Consider the following 18,109-nt stretch of genomic DNA (forward strand, 5'->3'; position numbering starts at 1 on the left):
TAAGATGGTAAAATGTTCAAATTACCATATATCGCTACTGACTACATGACATGTAAACAGAATGGCGTCTGGCTCTCCACTGGATTTCTAAAATCAGTGAAACATATTCTAACAAGCTTAAAACTGCTATAAAAATGGCTAATTGTGTTTAAGGTGAGTGTGCAAACGATTCAATGTATAAAATAGTTTACATAAAGCAGTGAAAGTCGGTAAAAGAAATGTGTACATAGTGAACTCAAAAACAGCTAATCGAACGGTTTTCGAACTCCGGACACTGCATGCGTCATATTTTGACGTCATACGATTGTTAGCGGTACAGCTTCTCGGCGGAGAGTTTGGCGGTTACCGTGGCAGCGGGTAATATTTTTTCCAGTCCTGGGAGGGGTGACACGGAAACTTGTTAAAGCGTCATTGACCAATGAAATTTAAGTATTTTACATGAAGGTAAGATGAATGTGTGTGTGCGTGCGTGCGTGCGTGCGTGCGTGCGCGCGCGCATGTGATACAGTGTGTGTGTGCGCGCGCGAGTGTGTGTGCGAAATGGAACAAACGGTATGTATGACATACAAGAATGTGTATGACAACACATCGACATATGTTTAGCGATAATGACATAGAAATAACGTTTTGTGAACATAATAATAGCAACATTTGTTTATATCAATTAAATATCAATTATATAGTCCTACACATTTCCATAGGTATGCAAAGAAGAAAATGTGGGAGGAAGCATTTGATATTCGGCGGGGGAATACTCTGACATATGCTTTTGTTTTAATGTTCAGGAGCTACATGGTGTTTTCAAACACGGACACGTGCTGAAATATTATTCTTATATATATATATTAAAATAATGAATTATATTCTTTGGACAGTTTCTGCATAAAAAGGGCACATTATTTCACACAAAGATTTACAGAAAAGTGGTAGCTTCATTAAGTTTAGTTAATTAACAGCGTTTATATCTAGCTTTATGTAAACGGATATAGATTTCCTAAAGCTTATTTCCACTTCGTAAGAGGCGACTAAGGGAATCGGGTGGTCAGGCTCGCTGACTTGTTCGACACATGTCATCGTATCCCATTTGCGTAGATCGATGCTCATGCTGTTGACCACTGTTGTTTGGTCCAGACTCGATTATTTACAGACCGTTGCCATATAGCTTGAATATTGCTGAGTGCGGCGTAAAACTAAACTCACTCACTTATTTCTACTTACAATGTAATGCTGTTGATGGACTCCAGGCAAACCTGCAACTGAAAGCACGAGAAACGCCCAAAACATCCAGGCTACGATGATAGACGAAGTCAGACATGTTATCAATAGCCTGGATGTCTTTTCTAATGACAAAGTAGGTTGGGGTATCCCTGGTGGTAAACGCAACCCGCCATTAGCTTCTTCTTAGCTGTTACATGACTGTCATTATGTTAAAAGTATCAAAGTGTCTTGTACATAAATTATTAGATAATGTTCTGTTTTTTCCTGTTAACACGCATAATATAAAGAAATGGCAACATTAGTGTTTGCGTTTGAGGTCTAATCGTATATTCTATAATGTACACGCAGGTTTTTGCTTATATACATTGCACCTCCATAAACGCCAAAAAATATGTTGAGGTCAAATCCTATAAACGATATCAAATATAATGAAATTACCGCTTATCAAATCATTAGCACACACAAATATGTAAAGTATGAATAAGTGACATCGTTCATAGCAGTAATCCAACATGAGAGAACCCCCACCCTACCCCACCCCCACCCCAAGTTATTAGCCGATAAAGAAACTGAGTTAACCAATCAAATGAAATGAGAGAACAAAGGTTTTCATCAAAAATACATTCGCAAGAACTGATATGTTGTCTTTTACTAAAACGTTGCTGCATTTATCCCACAAAAACAGCAAAACAAGTTGTACCACACGCTATGGATTGTAAAATTATTGTATTTAACTAATGCTCCTTACAGCCAAATACAAACGATAAGCTGCCTCATAATGTGTATCACCTACATACACAGCACATGTTCGCGCGTATATAGATAAGTTTATTATATCTAACTCGAATATTCATTACAGTGTCAATATATTTGCAAATAATTCATTGCCAGATGTCAATATTAGTAAATGTAACATGTCATCATTATTGGACACAGCAATGGAGGAATACTATTGCTATGTAATTGCTCTGTATTATGATAATCATATATTTCACATGCAGTCTTTGTAATAGGAATCTAATCTATTTTAACTATTTACATGCAAAACTGATTGTGTATTGATATAGATATGCTTATAGAAAAGTACAACAAATTATCATTTTTCCACTAATATATGTTAATTATACATGAGAACGTGTACAATTACATTGGTAGCATCAGTGAGTACGACTACTATAATCAAACACAGAATCAAGTTCAAAATATTTATTTCATTTTAATCTATTATGAATTTGACTTGCAAAGTAAGTAAGATGATAATAAGCTGTGTGCCAGCTGTTGACGGTCCACACAATAACACAAGATCGTGCCACCATTTATACAGCGCATTTTATTATCCACGGATTGACAGTATATCGGATTGAATGACAAGCGAGTAATTATTGGAGATTTGCCTCTAATTGTTTTCTGTTACCTGACGTCATCTGAGCATAGCGATTGCATGTTGTACCAGGTGACCAGCTACAAAGTCAAGCCACAGGTGATAGTATGATCACCCCAGTAGAAGCGTTTTAATCTGTTCAGTTGCAGAAAACGAAAACGTCTTTGCTGTGTAAGAATCAAAGGCTTGTCAAATCGCAATTGTAGCAGGAATTATGCGAGCTTTATCATTGATTGCAAACAATTAGGCGACACCACTAAATGACACCTAACCTGGCCCTTCGTCACACACTAACAAAATTAGTGTGAACATTCACCACACCCAAAGACACCTGACCTGGCCCTTCGTCACACAATAACAAAACAACCACATCCTCAGACATCATAGATATCCACTCGCCAAGTCCTGGCTCAGCTGTCCTTACCCGTTTTTCACACACACGCTAGCACCCGGCATTGTCACTGGTCGGTAACGATACGACCACATGGCATCGTCGACATCATGCAGTCGACTGTCATTTTAGCAGATATTTTTAATGAACATGGAAAGAATTATGTCGTTTTTATTTATAAGACGCTAATCACAATTGTTCATTCTTACCACCACGGTATTGTGCATTTACTTCCAGCCAACCTAAACGAGCAGGACAACAATGCCACTTATCAATAAGAGACGAAAGAAGGAAGGTCTCACCCTTAGCCAATCTCACCCAAACACGATACTACGTGATTACGTTGCACACCCGATAGAGTTCCATGTAAACTGAATACTTAACTTAAAGTATTTGAAAACCTGTTTAGAGTCTATATTCGTTATTACGCGATAATTGAGTTATAATGCCAGCTTACGGTTTTCCCACATCTGTGCAAATGTCAAAGAATGAACTGACAACTATACCTATAACCGCCGGGCCATGTACTGACAACTATACCTATAACCACAGGGCCATGAACTGACAACTATACCTATAACTGCCGGGCCATGTACTGACAACTATACCTATAACCGCCGGGCCATGAACTGACAACTATACCTATAACCACCGGGCCATGAACTGATCAATATACCTATAACCGCCATGAACTGACAACTATACCTATAACCGCCGGGCCATGAACTGACAACTATACCTATAACCTATGAACTGACAACTATACCTATAACCACCGGGCAACATACCTATAACCGCCGGGCCATGAACTGACAACTATACCTAACTGAACTGACAACTATACCTATAACCGCCGGGCCATGAACTGACAACTATACCTATAACCGCCGGGCCATGAACTGACAACTATACCTATAACCACCGGGCCATGAACTGACAACTATACCTATAACCACCGGGCCATGAACTGACAACTATACCTATAACCGCCGGGCCATGAACTGACAACTATACCTATAACCGCCGGGCCATGAACTGACAACTATATACCTATATACCTATAACCGCCGGGCCATGGCAACTATACCTATAACCGCCGGGCCATGTACTGACAACTATAACCGCCGGGCCGTATAAACTATACCTATAACCGCCGGGCCATGAACTGACAACTATACCTATAACCGCCGGGCCATGAACTGACAACTATACCTATAACCGCCGGGCCATGAACTGACAACTATACCTATATACCGCCGGGCCATGAACTGACAACTATACCTATAACCGCCGGGCCGGACAACTATACCTATAACCGCAGGGCCATGAACTGACAACTATACCTATAACCGCCGGGCCATGAACTGACAACTATACCTATAACCGCCGGGCCATGAACTGACAACTATACCTATAACCGCCGGGCCATGAACTGACAACTATACCTATAACCGCCGGGCCATGAACTGACAACTATACCTATAACCGCCGGGCCATGAACTGACAACTATACCTATAACCGCCGGGCCATGTACTGACAACTATACCTATAACCGCCGGGCCATGTACTGACAACTATACCTATAACCGCCGGGCCATATAACCTATACCTATAACCGCCGGGCCATGTACTGACAACTATACCTATAACCGCCGGGCCATGTACTGACAACTATACCTATAACCGCCGGGCCATGTACTGACAACTATACCTATAACCGCCGGGCCATGTACTGACAACTATACCTATAACCGCCGGGCCATGTACTGACAACTATACCTATAACCGCCGGGCCATGAACTGACAACTATACCTATAACCGCCGGGCCATGTGGGAGGAACATCCACTTTGCCATTTTCTTTCTTTTGTTTACCAACATATCCGTTTGGTAAAAAGCCTGATTTCAAATGTCAGATAAAATTGAAATGAGAACGACGATGACATTTTGTGTTGCATTGACACAACAAATAACGCTAAAACGTTGTGGTGTCTGGTACGACCACGCGGAAACCAGGCTAATTATACTACTGAGGACTTGGGAGTCAGGCTTTTATCATAAACATTTTACTAATAAACACACTAGGCCGCCATATGTAATTCCACTAAATTGGACCTGATTACGGAAATCTGCCATTACGGGGTCAGTTCGGGATCAGACCAACGTGGATGATGATATGGTATTTACACAATGAAAAGCGCTGTAAATATATGCGCCAGTCCTTCTACAATCCAACCAATCGTTACACAAGATGTTTATAAGTACATAATTTGGTAATTGTGTCTAAGCTGACCTGAAGGGGAACGAGCAGATGTTCGTTCCTGTCAGTGATTATACAGTAATTATCCACGGGTCGACCATCAGTTACTGGTCCTGGAGTACGTATCACCGTACGGGCATAAATGAAACAAAATATACCGTGAATTTGGTGAGGGTTGGTGGTACTGTCAGTTACTTGGTGAAGAAGTTAAACAAGAAAGGATGTAGACACTGTCTATGTAGCTGGATGGGTGAGCAAAACGTGAACGAAGGCACTGTCTGTTGCTTGGTGGAGAAAGTAGAAGGCTGAACAGCACTGCCTGTTGCTTGGTGGAGAAAGTTTGACGGTATTGCCAGTTGTTGAGGGAGAAAGTAGACGCCTATCCTTTTGGTGGAGAAGAATAAAGAGCATCATTTGGTTGCTGGAGACGGTAGAAGGGTTGAGAGCACTGTCAGTTGCTTGGTTGAAGAGGGTTGACGTTGCTATCAGTTGTTGGGTTGGAGAAGTCAGAATGATTAGCGGTCATCTTGTTGGAGAAGGTAGAATGGAAGATGGGGTGGGTTGAGATTGAAGGGAAACACTACATTGGTTCATTCGGGATTTTATAGAAAATAACCACTGTCAGTCACTGATGTTGTAATAGGTGTATCAACTCGTGAGTGACACGTGCAGATATTCATTTTATCCCTGACATCAGTAAATTGTTAATGAGTCAATATTAAATTGTCCTTTTTAAACATATTATTGATGATAACGTTACCATCGATATCTATGAAAAGGCTGCAATTAGTAGTAAAATGATACATTCAGTAACCTCCGGTTGGAAATATTAGTCAACATTAGATATGTGTTTAAGATGCATAACACAATGAAATGTCGCCGTTTTCCCAGCTAATTACACGAGTCGCTGCTCACTGCCGTGCTGCCGTCACAGTCGTCTTCCCACGCTCTCATAAACTCCCACATTAGCCACGTGACTACATGAACACAAACTCCAACGCTTAAAAACATACAGACAAAAGTCATTGTTGGCAGTTCACATCGACTAAAACACTGTTGTCCCATCGTTTGATGTACGAGAACATTAGCGTCTAAATGTCAGTTCAATTTCACACCTCCCACCAGTCCCACTGACTAATAGATAGCATCAATATTTATACACCACTATTTATACCCGCCGTTTCCATACCATGCATCCACGGGACATCGTGGGGCTTGTTTCAGGGAGAGCCGGGTAGGAAGGAAACTTGTAGTTTTATCCCACTCTACAGTTGGGTTGTGACTGACATATGCAATAGAAATCCTTGATGTTGCATTGGTCACATCATTGCCTATTTCAGGGTACATTAATACCCAATACACAACAGAGAATATACGAATACTCCGTTTAACTGTTGATATTCACTGAAACTGGTTTTCACTGAAGCAGTACAATGGTTTGGGAGAGTGCGAGTCAAGGTTACTCTAGCTGGAGAGCGGTGTACAGGCACGTACGTACAAGCTGTACACGTCACAGTAGTAACACACCTGTTAAATGACATTCCGTAACATTTGGAAAACAATATATTTGTTCAGATATTACATGCCGATAAAAGTAGCCTGATTATTTTTGTCTTGTTCCTGCTCTTGTGTTCCGCTGACGTCAAGGGTAACTAATTCCTCTAACACTAGGGGCCACTAATTCCTCTGACACTAGGGGCCACTAATTCCTCTGACACTAGGGGTCTCTAATTTCTCTGACACAAGGAGACACCACTATCCGTGGACACTAGAGAACATTAATTGACAATGGGTCACAAATACCCCTGACACAAGGGAAAATAAGGAGGCAACAATTTCCAACAGTTTGGCAAATACGCATAAAAGTTGCATTTCATATTAGGTGGATGACTTTTTTACATGCTTTCCTATCCTGCAAATAGAAAAGCAACGTAAATGTCTTCCATATGCTTTGTCATTTAGCACAGTCCATTTTATGACCTGATTATTTGGTAATTGTGTAGCCACGCCCAGTCATGGTCAAAACTACTGACAGTATGGTAAGCAGTGAGCGACGTTACTGCAGCAGCAATACAGGTGTCGCACGAGACCATCCATATTACATATGTATTATACTCGATGCGCTTTGTGGAAAAAAGAGCAATGAAGAATCGTTAATTGACTTCAATAATCCACATTGTATACTGATTCACCATAATAAAACCTGCCTGCTGAGCACTGACAAATAATGCCTGCTAAATGACAATAGCCAATGCAAATGAGACACGTGTTTATGACAATAATTTGTTTTATTGCCAGCAGTGAATTTATAGTAGCAAATTAACAAGCATTTGAGTGAGATCTATTATGTCGCTTCCAGTCCGCTCGGCGGCCGCGATGAGGGTCGGGGGGTGGAGATTGGTAATAGGGACTGCCCGTTGTCTCAATATGGCCTTGCAGGTGCGGGCTCTCTCTCTTTCACACACATTCAGTGTACAACCACACAGATTATCATAATCAACTATAATTTGCCAACAACTCATATCAAATTGCTATCACACGTATATAAATACTTGGATAGAGAACTCCAAACTGCACTGGTAATTTTGCTATTATTTTCAAAGGTTAAATTGATTATATTCCGCACCGGGCCACGACAAGTGAAACTGATCATATAATCGATGGATGCGTTGACAGTCACAGATCTACACGTACTGTCGTATAGACGGACACACGAATCCATTTGCATATCTGTGTATTGCTCTGTTCTCTGTGTGTCAGTCTGAATGTACTGTATTCCTCTGTTCTCTATGTGTCAGTCTGAATGTACTGTATTCCTCTGTTCTCTATGTGTCAGTCTGAATGTTCTGTATTCCTCTGTTCTCTATGTGTCAGTCTGAATGTTCTGTATTCCTCTGTTCTCTGTGTGTCAGTCTGAATGTACTGTATTCCTCTGTTCTCTGTGTGTCAGTCTGAATGTCCTGTATTTCTCTGTTCTCTATGTGTCAGTCTGAATGTTCTGTATTCCTCTGTTCTCTGTGTGTCAGTCTGAATGTTCTGTATTCCTCTGTTCTCTATGTGTCAGTCTGAATGTATTGTATTCCTCTGTTCTCTGTGTGTCAGTCTGAATGTTCTGTATTCCTCTGTTCTCTATGTGTCAGTCTGAATGTACTGTATTCCTCTCTTCTCTGTGTGTCAGTCTGAATGTTCTGTATTCCTCTGTTTTCCATGTGTTAGTCTGAATGTTCTGTATTCCTCTGTTCTCTATGTGTCAGTCTGAATGTTCTGTATTCCTCTGTTCTCTGTGTGTCAGTCTGAATGTACTGTATTCCTCTGTTCTCTGTGTGTCAGTCTGAATGTACTGTATTCCTCTGTTCTCTGTGTGTCAGTCTGAATGTACTGTATTCCTCTGTTCTCTGTGTGTCAGTCTGAATGTATTGTATTCCTCTGTTTTCTATGTGTCAGTCTGAATGTTCTGTATTCCTCTCTTCTCTGTGTGTCAGTCTGAATGTACTGTATTCCTCTGTTCTCTGTGTGTCAGTCTGAATGTACTGTATTCCTCTCTTCTCTGTGTGTCAGTCTGAATGGTCTGTATTCCTCTCTTCTCTGTGTGTCAGTCTGAATGTTCTGTATTCCTCTGTTCTCTGTGTGTCAGTCTGAATGTACTGTATTCCTCTCTTGTCTGTGTGTCAGTCTGAATGTACAGTATTCCTCTCTTCTCTGTGTGTCAGTCTGAATGTTCTGTATTCCTCTGTTCTCTATGTGTCAGTCTAAATTTGTACTGTATTCCTCTGTCCTCTGTGTGTCAGTCTGAATGTACTGTATTCCTCTGTTCTCTATGTGTCAGTCTGAATGTTCTGTGTTCCTCTGTTCTCTATGTGTCAGTCTGAGTGTTCTGTATTCCTCTGTTCTCTATGTGTCAGTCTGAATGTACTGTATTCCTCTGTTCTCTATGTGTCAGTCTGAATGTACTGTATTCCTCTGTTCTCTATGTGTCAGTCTGAATGTACTGTATTCCTCTGTTCTCTATGTGTCAGTCTGAATGTTCTGTATTCCTCTGTTTTTGTATGTGTCAGTCTCAATGTACTGTATTCCTCTGTTCTCTGTGTGTCAGTCTGAATGTCCTGTATTCCTCTGTTCTCTATGTGTCAGTCTGAATGTTCTGTATTCCTCTGTTCTCTGTGTGTCAGACTGAATGTACTGTATTCCTCTCTTCTCTGTGTGTCAGTCTGAATGTTCTGTATTCCTCTCTTCTCTGTGTGTCAGTCTGAATGTTCTGTATTCCTCTGTTCTCTGTGTGTCAGTCTGAATGTTCTGTATTCCTCTCTTCTCTGTGTGTCAGTCTGAATGTACTGTATTCCTCTCTTCTCTGAATGTACTGTATTCCTCTGTTCTCTATGTGTCAGTCTGAATGTATTGTATTCCTCTGTTTTCTATGTGTCAGTCTGAATGTTCTGTATTCCTCTGTTCTCTGTGTGTCAGTCTGAATGTTCTGTATTCCTCTGTTCTCTGTGTGTCAGTCTGAATGTTCTGTATTCCTCTGTTCTCTGTGTGTCAGTCTGAATGTTCTGTGTTCCTCTCTCTCTGTGTGTCAGTCTGAATGTACTGTATTCCTCTGTTCTCTGTGTCTCTGTTCTCTGTGTGTCAGTCTGAATGTTCTGTATTCCTCTGTTCTCTATGTGTGTGTCAGTCTGAAATTTGTACTGTATTCCTCTGTTCTCTGTGTGTCAGTCTGAATGTACTGTATTCCTCTGTTCTGTGTGTGTCAGTCTGAATGTTCTGTATTCCTCTGTTCTCTGTGTCAGTCTGAATGTACTGTATTCCTCTGTTTTCTGTGTGTCAGTCTGAATGTACTGTATTCCTCTCTTCTCTGTGTGTCAGTCTGAATGTAATGTATTCCTCTCTTTTCTGTGTGTCAGTCTGAATGTACTGTATTCCTCTGTTCTCTGTGTGTCAGTCTGAATGTTCTGTAATCCTCTGTTCTCTTTGGTCAGTCTGAATGTACTGTATTCCTCTGTTTTCTGTGTGTCAGTCTGAATGTACTGTATTCCTCTGTTCTCTATGTGTCAGTCTGAATGTTCTGTATTCCTCTGTTCTCTGTGTGTCAGTCTGAATGTACTGTATTCCTCTGTTCTCTGTGTGTCAGTCTGAATGTTCTGTGTTCCTCTGTTTTCTGTGTGTCAGTCTGAATGTTCTATATTCCTCTGTTCTCTGTGTGTCAGTCTGAATGTTCAGTCTGAATGTTCTGCATTCCTCTGTTTTCTGTGTGTCTGTCTGAATGTACTGTATTCCTCTGTTCTCTATGTGTCAGTCTGAATGTTCTGTACTCCCCTGTTCTCTGTGTGTCAGTCTGAATCTACTGTATTCCTCTGTTCTCTATGTGTCAGTCTGAATGTTCTATATTCCTCTGTTCTCTGTGTGTCAGTCTCAATGTACTGTATTCCTCTGTTCTCTGTGTGTCAGTCTGAATGTACTGTATTCCTCTGTTCTCTATGTGTCAGTCTGAATGTTCTGTATTCCTCTGTTCTCTGTGTGTCAGTCTGAATGTACTGTATTCCTCTGTTCTCTGTGTGTCAGTCTGAATGTTCTGTATTCCTCTGTTCTCTGTGTGTCAGTCTGAATGTTCTGTATTCCTCTCTTCTCTGTGTGTCAGTCTGAATGTACTGTATTCCTCTCTTCTCTGTGTGTCAGTCTGAATGTACTGTATTCCTCTGTTCTCTATGTGTCAGTCTGAATGTATTGTATTCCTCTGTTTTCTATGTGTCAGTCTGAATGTTCTGTATTCCTCTGTTCTCTGTGTGTCAGTCTGAATGTTCTGTATTCCTCTGTTCTCTATGTGTCAGTCTGAATGTTCTGTATTCCTCTCTTCTCTGTGTGTCAGTCTGAATGTTCTGTATTCCTCTCTTCTCTGTGTGTCAGTCTGAATGTACTGTATTCCTCTCTTCTCTGTGTGTCAGTCTGAATGTTCTGTATTCCTCTGTTCTCTATGTGTCAGTCTAAATTTGTACTGTATTCCTCTGTTCTCTGTGTGTCACTCTGAATGTACTGTATTCCTCTGTTCTGTATGTGTCAGTCTGAATGTTCTATATTCCCCTGTTCTCTGTGTGTCAGTCTGAATGTACTGTATTCCTCTGTTTTCTGTGTGTCAGTCTGAATGTACTGTATTCCTCTCTTCTCTGTGTGTCAGTCTGAATGTAATGTATTCCTCTTTTTTCTGTGTGTCAGTCTGAATGTACTGTATTCCTCTGTTCTCTGTGTGTCAGTCTGAATGTTCTGTAATCCTCTGTTCTCTTTGGTCAGTCTGAATGTACTGTATTCCTCTGTTTTCTGTGTGTCAGTCTGAATGTACTGTATTCCTCTGTTCTCTATGTGTCAGTCTAAATTTGTACTGTATTCCTCTGTTCTCTGTGTGTCAGTCTGAATGTACTGTATTCCTCTGTTTTCTATGTGTCAGTCTGAATGTTCTGTATTCCTCTGTTCTCTATGTGTCAGTCTGAATGTTCTGTATTCCTTTGTTCTCTAAGTGTCAGTCTGAATGTTCTGTATTCCTCTGTTCTCTAAGTGTCAGTCTGAATGTTCTGTATTCCTCTGTTCTCTAAGTGTCAGTCTGAATGTATTGTATTCCTCTGTTTTCTATGTGTCAGTCTGAATGTTCTGTATTTCTCTGTTCTCTATGTGTCAGTCTGAATGTTCTGTATTCCTCTGTTCTCTGTGTGTCAGTCTGAATGTTCTGTATTCCTCTGTTCTCTGTGTGTCAGTCTGAATGTACTGTATTTCTCTGTTCTCTGTGTGTCAGTCTGAATGTACTGTATTCCTCTGTTCTCTAAGTGTCAGTCTGAATGTACTGTATTCCTCTCTTCTCTGTGTGTCAGTCTGAATGTTCTGTATTCCTCTGTTTTTGTATGTGTCAGTCTCAATGTACTGTATTTCTCTGTTCTCTAAGTGTCAGTCTGAATGTATTGTATTCCTCTGTTCTCTGTGTGTCAGTCTGAATGTACTGTATTCCTCTGTTCTCTAAGTGTCAGTCTGAATGTCCTGTATTCCTCTGTTCCCTATGTGTCAGTCTGAGTGTTCTGTATTCTTCTGATTTCTGTGTGTCAGTCTGAATGTACTGTATTCCTCTCTTCTCTGTGTGTCAGTCTGAATGTTCTGTATTCCCCTGTTCTCTGTGTGTCAGTCTGAATGTACTGTATTCCTCTGTTTTCTGTGTGTCAGTCTGAATGTACTGTATTCCTCTCTTCTCTGTGTGTCAGTCTGAATGTAATGTATTCCTCTTTTTTCTGTGTGTCAGTCTGAATGTACTGTATTCCTCTGTTCTCTATGTGTCAGTCTGAATGTACTGTAATCCTCTGTTCTCTTTGGTCAGTCTGAATGTACTGTATTCCTCTCTTCTCTGTGTGTCAGTCTGAATGTACTGTATTCCTCTGTTCTCTATGTGTCAGTCTGAATGTTCTGTATTCCTCTGTTCTCTATGTGTCAGTCTGAATGTTCTGTGTTCCTCTGTTTTCTGTGTGTCAGTCTGAATGTTCTATATTCCTCTGTTCTCTGTGTGTCAGTCTGAATGTTCTGTATTCCTCTGTTTTCTGTGTGTCTGTCTGAATGTACTGTATTCCTCTGTTCTCTATGTGTCAGTCTGAATGTTCTGTACTCCATGTTCTCTGTGTGTCAGTCTGAATGTACTGTATTCCTCTGTTTTCTGTGTGCCAGTCTGAATGTTCTGTATTCCTCTTTTTTCAGTGTGTCAGTCTGAATGTTCTGTATTCCTCTGTTCTCTATGTGTCAGTCTGAATGTACTGTAATCCTCTGTTCTCTTTGGTCAGTCTGAATGTACTGTATTCCTCTGTTCTCTATGTGTCAGTCTGAATGTTCTGTATTCCCCTGTTCTCTGTGTGTCAGTCTGAATGTACTGTATTCCTCTGTTCTCTGTGTGTCAGTCTGAATGTACTGTATTCCTCTGTTCTGTATGTGTCAGTCTGAATGTTCTGTATTCCTCTGTTCTCTGTGTGTCAGTCTGAATGTACTGTATTCCTCTGTTCTCTGTGTGTCAGTCTGAATGTACTGTATTCCTCTGTTCTCTATGTGTCAGTCTGAATGTTCTGTATTCCTCTGTTCTCTGCGTGTCATCCTGAATTTTCTGTATTCCTCTGTTCTCTGTGTGTCAGTCTGTATGTTCTGTATTCCTCTGGCCTCGTGTCAGTCTGTATGTCTGTGTTTTTGCATCTTAGTTTATCCACCCTTGAAGATCAGCAACCCACGCTTGTCGTAAGAAGTGACTGGCACGATGCTCAGGCTCGCTGACATGGTTGATGCAGCATTATGTCGTATTTCAGGAACACAGACCGATCCTCATGATGTCTCCCGCTGGATTGTGTGGTCCAGACTCGTTAATTACGGACCACTGCAATGATCTGGAATAGTGATGAACAAGCGTATCATACTTTATGCCTGTCTATTCCACTGCTCCAATGCATTCGTATATATCTATTGTAAGAGGCGACTAACGGGATCGGGTAGTCAGGCTCACTGACTTGGTTGACACATGTCATCGTATCCCAATTGCGTAGATCAATCCTCATGCTGTTGCTCACTGGATTGTCTGGTCCAGACTCGATTATTTACAGACCGCCGCCATAGCTGGAATATTGCTGGGTGCGGCGTAAAACCAAAGTCACTGACTCACTCCTATATATACTAGGCACATAAAGAAACTGTGCATACAAAAATTTATAATCTAAATTTATCAAACCTGTGTAGACACATAAGGATTTAAACTCAGAGATTAGTGAAATGTATCCAACACGCATGCACGTGCCACGTTCCGTGATGTCAGTGGGTTCGTCCTTGAGACGTGCAATACGTTGTTGCACGTGCATTCCGGGAAAGAGAAACAGAGCAAATGAATGCCACACAATACTGTCACTTTTGAAAGCTCAACCCCTGCCCTTGCGATCGTTCAAAAAATTAAACGGCTATTGAAACGCATAGCATGCCAAGGCTCACGTCTGCACAACGTCATGAGGCCATTGGGATGGTCCGTGGGGGAATGTCTCAACGACAAGTGGCTGCACATTTCCACTGCCACCGGAACACCATTTCTGCACTGGTGAGACGCTTCCAGAACACAGATGACGTCATCGATCGGCCACGTTCTGGACGTTCACGTGTAACAACGCCAAGACAGGACAGATGGATAAGGGTGACCCATCTTCGCCACAGGTTTCAGACTGCAGTGACGACTGCCCGAACCATCCCAGGACTTCGCCGTATCCACCCCAACACAGTTCGACAACGTTTACGTCATCACGGGATCAGACCACGACGTCCCGCCATAGGGCCTATCCTGACACAACGTCATCGACAAGCTCGCCAAATGTGGTGCCGAAATCATGTCCGCAGACCCTTGTTTTGGTGGAGAAATGTTGTTTTTACAGATGAGTCCAGGTTTAACATTTCCCATAGTGATGGACGTCAACGTGCCTATAGACGCATGGGAGAACGTTATGCACAGGCACAGGAGAGGAATCGCTTTGGTGGTGGTTCCGTGATGATTTGGGGTGGAATAACAGCACGCCAAACTCCTTTGGTGATTGTTCAGGGCAACTTAACTGGTGTTGGCTACAGGGATCAGATTCTTCGACCTGTGGCAATTCCTTTTCTGCAATGTCATGGCCCTGGGTTAACATTCCAACAGGACAATGACCGCCCTCATACGACAAGGGTTGCTATGGATTTCTTGCAACACCACAACGTTGACTCACTGCCTTAGCCTGCAAATTCACCGGATCACTCCCCGATAGAGCATGTTTGGGACGAGATGGATCGACGTCTACGCCGTCTTCCTCATCCGCCAGATAACGTCCTTGACCTTGCAACAGAACTTGAGAGAATCTGGCGTGACATCCCACAAGCCTTCCTTGCACGTTTGATAGGCTCTATGCGTCGTCGATGCACTGCTGTTCTCAATGCCGATGGTGGACATACCCGTTATTGGGCTTGTGACATGGTCGTTTGACCCCTGTCCCGCTTGTGGACTCGTGACGTCATTGTGATTGACTTTTCAACTGAAATTCTCCCGACTTGTTATGGTCTCATGATCCCTCCATTAAAGTTTATATGTACCTTTGACATTGTTATCGTACTTATCAACTGGGATAATATTTTGACAATGTACAGTTTCTTTATGTGGCTAGTATATCTATCTATTCCATTGTCATTGTGTCTTCCTATATATCTGTCTATTCCCCTGCTCCTATATACCTGTCTATTCCTCTGCTCCTGTATATCTGTATACTCCCCTGCTCCTGTATATCTGTCTATTCCTCTGCTCCTGTATATCTGTCTATTCCTCTGCTGCTATATATCTGTCTATTCCCCTGCTCCTATATATCTGTCCATTCCTCTGCTCCTATGTATCAGTCTATTCCTCTGCTGCTATATATCTGCCTATTCCCTGCTCCTGTATATCTGTCTATTCCCCTGCTCCTATATATCTGTCTATTCCTCTGCTTCTGTATATATGTCTATTCCCCTGCTCCTATATATCTGTCTATTCCTCTGCTCCTGTATATCTGTCTATACCTCTGCTGCTATATATCTTTCTATTCCCCTGCTCCTATATATCTGTCTATTCCCCTGCACCTATATATCTGTCTATTCCTCTGCTCCTATATAACTGTCTATACCTCTGCTCCTGTATATCTGGCTATACCTCTGCTCCTGTATATCTGTCTATTCCATATCTGTGTATTTCCCTGTTTCTCTGTCTCTCCTGTATATGTGTGTATTTCCCTGTTTCTCTGTCTCTCCTGTATATGTGTGTGTTTTCCCTGTTTCTCTGTGTCTTCCTGTATATGTGTGTATTTCCCTGTTTCTCTGTCTTCCTGTATATGTGTGTATTTCCCTGTTTCTCTGTCTCTCCTGTATATGTGTGTATTTCCCTGTTTTTCTCTGTCTTCCTGTATATATGTATGTATTCCCTCTCTGTCTCTCCTGTATTGTGTATTTCCTCTGTTTCTCTGTCTTCCTGTATATGTGTGTGTATTTCCCTGTTTCTCTGTCTTCCTGTATATGTGTGTATTTCCCTGTTTCTCTGTCTCTCCTGTATATGTGTGTGTGTGTATTTCCCTGTTTCCTGTGTCTCCTCTGTATGTGTATTTCCCCTCCCTGTTTCCTCTGTGTGTGTGTATTTCCCTGTTTCTCTCTGTCTTCTCTGTATATATATGTGTGTTTCCCTGTTTCCTCTGTCTCCTGTATATGTGTGTATTTCCCTGTTTCTCTGTCTTCCTGTATATGTGTGTATTTCCCTGTTTCTCTGTCTTCCTGTATATGTGTGTATTTCCCTGTTTCTCTGTCTTCCTGTATATGTGTGTATTTCCCTGTTTCTCTGTCTTCCTGTATATGTGTGTATTTCCCTGTTTCTCTGTCTTCCTGTATATGTGTGTATTTCCCTGTTTCTCTGTCTTTCCCTGTATATGTGTGTATTTCCCCTGTTTCTCTGTCTCCTGTATATGTGTGTTTTTCCTGTTTCTCTGTCTGTCCTGTATATTCCCTGTATCCCCTGTTTCTCTGTCTCTCCTGTATATGTGTATTTCCCTGTTTCTCTGTCTTCCTGTATATGTGTGTATTTCCCTGTTTCTCTGTCTTCCTGTATATGTGTGTATTTCCCTGTTTCTCTGTCTTCCTGTATATGTGTGTGTTTCCCTGTTTCTCTGTCTTCCTGTATATGTGTGTATTTCCCTGTTTCTCTGTTTCTCTGTCTTTCTCTGTATGTGTGTGTTTCTCCCTGTATATTTCTTTCCTGTCTCTCTGTCTGTGTATATGTGTGTTTTTCCTGTTTCTCTGTCTTCCTGTATATGTGTGTATTTCCCTGTTTCTCTGTCTTCCTGTATATGTGTGTCTATTTCCCTGTTTCTCTGTCTTCCTGTATATGTGTGTATTTCCCTGTTTCTCTGTCTTCCTGTATATGTGTGTATTTCCCTGTTTCCTCTGTCTCTTCTGTATGTGTATTTCCTGTTTCCCTCTGTATATGTCCTATTTCCTGTTTCCTGTCTCTGTATATGTGTGTATTTCCCCTGTTTCTCTGTGTTCCTGTATATGTGTGTATTTCCCTGTGTGTCTGTTTCTCTCTGTCCCTGTTTCCCTGTCTTCCTGTATATGTGTGTATTTCCCTGTTTCTCTGTCTTCCTGTATATGTGTGTATTTCCCTGTTTCTCTGTCTTCCTGTATATGTGTGTATTTCCCTGTTTCTCTGTCTTCCTGTATATGTGTGTATTTCCCTGTTTCTCTGTCTTCCTGTATATGTGTGTATTTCCCTGTTTCTCTGTCTTCCTGTAATGTGTGTGTATTTCCCTGTTTCTCTGTCTTCCTGTATATGTGTGTATTTCCCTGTTTCTCTGTCTTCCTGTATATGTGTGTATTTCCCTGTTTCTCTGTCTTCCTGTATATGTGTGTATTTCCCTGTTTCTCTGTCTTCCTGTATATGTGTGTATTTCCCTGTTTCTCTGTCTTCCTGTATATGTGTGTATTTCCCTGTTTCTCTGTCTTCCTGTATATGTGTGTATTTCCCTGTTTCTCTGTCTTCCTGTATATGTGTGTGTTTTCCCTGTTTCTCTGTCTTCCTGTATATGTGTGTATTTCCCTGTTTCTCTGTCTTCCTGTATATGTGTGTATTTCCCTTTTTCTCTGTCTTCCTGTATATGTGTGTATTTCCCTGTTTCTCTGTCTTCCTGTAATGTGTGTGTATTTCCCTGTTTCTCTGTCTTCCTGTATATGTGTGTGTTCCCTGTTTCTGTCTTCCTATGTTTCCCTGTTTCTCTGTCTCCTGTATATGTGTGTATTTCCCTGTTTCTCTGTCTTCCTGTATATGTGTGTATTTCCTGTT

Source organism: Haliotis rubra, unplaced genomic scaffold, assembly GCF_003918875.1.
Source record: "Haliotis rubra isolate DU_JTF1 unplaced genomic scaffold, ASM391887v1 Scf212, whole genome shotgun sequence".
Taxonomy (NCBI): Eukaryota; Metazoa; Mollusca; class Gastropoda; order Lepetellida; family Haliotidae; genus Haliotis; species Haliotis rubra.